This window comes from Cricetulus griseus, unplaced genomic scaffold (genome assembly GCF_003668045.3).
Source record: "Cricetulus griseus strain 17A/GY unplaced genomic scaffold, alternate assembly CriGri-PICRH-1.0 unplaced_scaffold_9, whole genome shotgun sequence".
Lineage (NCBI taxonomy): Eukaryota > Metazoa > Chordata > Mammalia > Rodentia > Cricetidae > Cricetulus > Cricetulus griseus.
The window spans coordinates 252,782-254,981 of record NW_023277432.1 but is presented as its reverse complement, the minus strand read 5'-3'; the positions used below and the strand labels follow the sequence as shown (position 1 = coordinate 254,981).

Sequence of the window (2,200 nt, the reverse complement as noted above, 5' to 3'; positions counted from 1 at the left end):
TAGAGCCAGTGTAGTGTTCATCTATTTTAGACACCCTGTGATGCCCTTACAGGCACAGAATGTGTATAGGATAGCCCAGGCTATTCATTGCTGATTGGTCTTGGGAAATAAAGGACAACAGAAAACATCTATTTTTGCAAATGGTTCTTAATTGTGGCAAATTTGGAGGAGGGTGTCACTATGGCTGTGTCACAAAGCCCCAGGAACAATTCTGGGATAAGAAGCTTGGTCTGGAATATGCTATCAACTAGGGAGTCTTAGATGGTACCTGATTAAGCTACAAGGAAATATTCATGTAGACATCCAGGACTTTGAGGAAAGTATATTGGTAACCACCTAGACTAGATTCCTGAGCACTCTACCTACAGTGATTCTATGAGCATGTTCAAAACCAGGTACCAACTTATGGCTTCCCTGTGTTCACTGTTTCTTTTGGGACTGTGTAGGGATTCTCATTCAGACCTTGACTCTACAGCCAGCCTGTTTATAGGTTCTTAGCAGAATTCTGCAATCCAGTTGCTGAGAAGGAGGGGTGACAAGCAAAGCGGTCAAGACCAGACTGGAGAACCCATAGAAAGAGCTGACACAAACAATGGAAGCCAATGGACCCCAGACTGATAGCTGGTAAACCTGAACAGGGCTGTTCCAGACCCCTTAAATGTGAATGCTAGTTTTGAGGTCTGGTTGATCTATGTGGCCTCTAGTAGTAGATCAGTATTTATGCCTAGTACATGAACAGACTTTGGTATCCCATTCCACATACTGGGATAACTCTTAGACAAGACACATGAGGGAGGGCCTAGGGTATGCTCCAAATGATGTGACAGACTTTGAAAATCCCCAATGGAATCCCTCACCCTCCCTGGGGAGCAAAAATGGGCTGGACTAGGGTGTTTTGGGGGGCAGGGGAGAGGGTAGGGAGAGGGTACTGGTATTCACATGTAAAAGAATCTTGTTTTAAATTTTAATTTAAAAAGGGAAAAAAGAACCCACTACTGGACATGGAGGAGGTGGCAGGGAACTCAGACTCCTGGAACAAGGACAAGTTCTCTATGGAGGACCTGAGGCTGAAGTTCGTGGGCAGCCGGCTGGGACCACTTGGAGAGCAAGGACGAGGATGTGAAGGATAACTGGGATGATGATGATGATGATTATCAAAATAAAGAGGAAACAGAAGTAAAATTGTCAGAAAAAATAGCAAAAAAGATAAAAGAGAAAGCATGGCAGCAGAAGAAAAGGCAAGAAGAAATTAGAAAGAGGTTAGACGAGCCTGAAGAACCTAAATTGCTAACACCCAAAGAGCAATTAGCAGATAAACTTGAGCTAAAGAAGCTACAGTAAGAATCTGACCTTGAATTAGCAAAAGAAATTTTTGGTGTTAATGATCCAGGTTATGGAATACATGCTATGAAACCTTCTTCAAGAGATGACTTCACAGAATTTGGAAAATTACTAAAAGATAAAAATGCACAATATGAAATATCACCATATTGTGCCAGTTTTGGAAGCCTGAGTTGGAGATGTCTGTATTTCATTGGAAATTGATGACTTGAAAAATATTACCAATATTACCAATATTACCAATTCATTTACTGTGCATTGCAGTGAAACACAGAAGCGAGAAAAGCAAAGCAAGCCAAAAAGAAGAAGAAAGTTGTGGTTTCTGGAGGGGGATTAAAGGCCACCATGAAAGACAATCTGGCTGATTATGGTGGATATGATGGAGTATATGTACAAGACTATGAAGACTTCATGTGACCTTTTATCTTCTCCTGGTGTCTTCTTACTGTTGCCCACAATCCCTTCAGCATGTAGCACAACTTCCTTTTCCTTTCAGTTTTGCCAAATGCTACAAGCAGAAATGCAGTATCGTTTGTGCTGGTTATTTAACCCCTTGACATTCAGGTGCTAATGAACAAATGAGGGAACTTGGATCTTGTTGTGGTTAAAACTGGGAGCCTCAGTTGCTACTAAATCATAGTTTAAAAACAAAACAAACCTAAGAACATTGTCATTTTTGCTCTTTGATTCCATAGCAGCAGTCACTAAATTGGAAATAAAGGCTGCAAAATGACAAAATATATTGGGTAGCATTTACCAGCACCATTAAGTAATACAGCCTTAACCATACCTCCTTGAACTACTTGATAACTTATCAAGAAAAGCAGTTTACAGCAAGCAAGGCCATGTGGGATGTACC

At 41.0% G+C, this 2,200-nt stretch overlaps 1 pseudogene; it reads left to right on the top strand.

The window, feature by feature from the left end:
• Positions 1-1,001: 1,001 nt before the first annotated feature.
• Positions 1,002-1,758, top strand: LOC100761823 (annotated as a pseudogene).
• Positions 1,759-2,200: the final 442 nt, after the last annotated feature.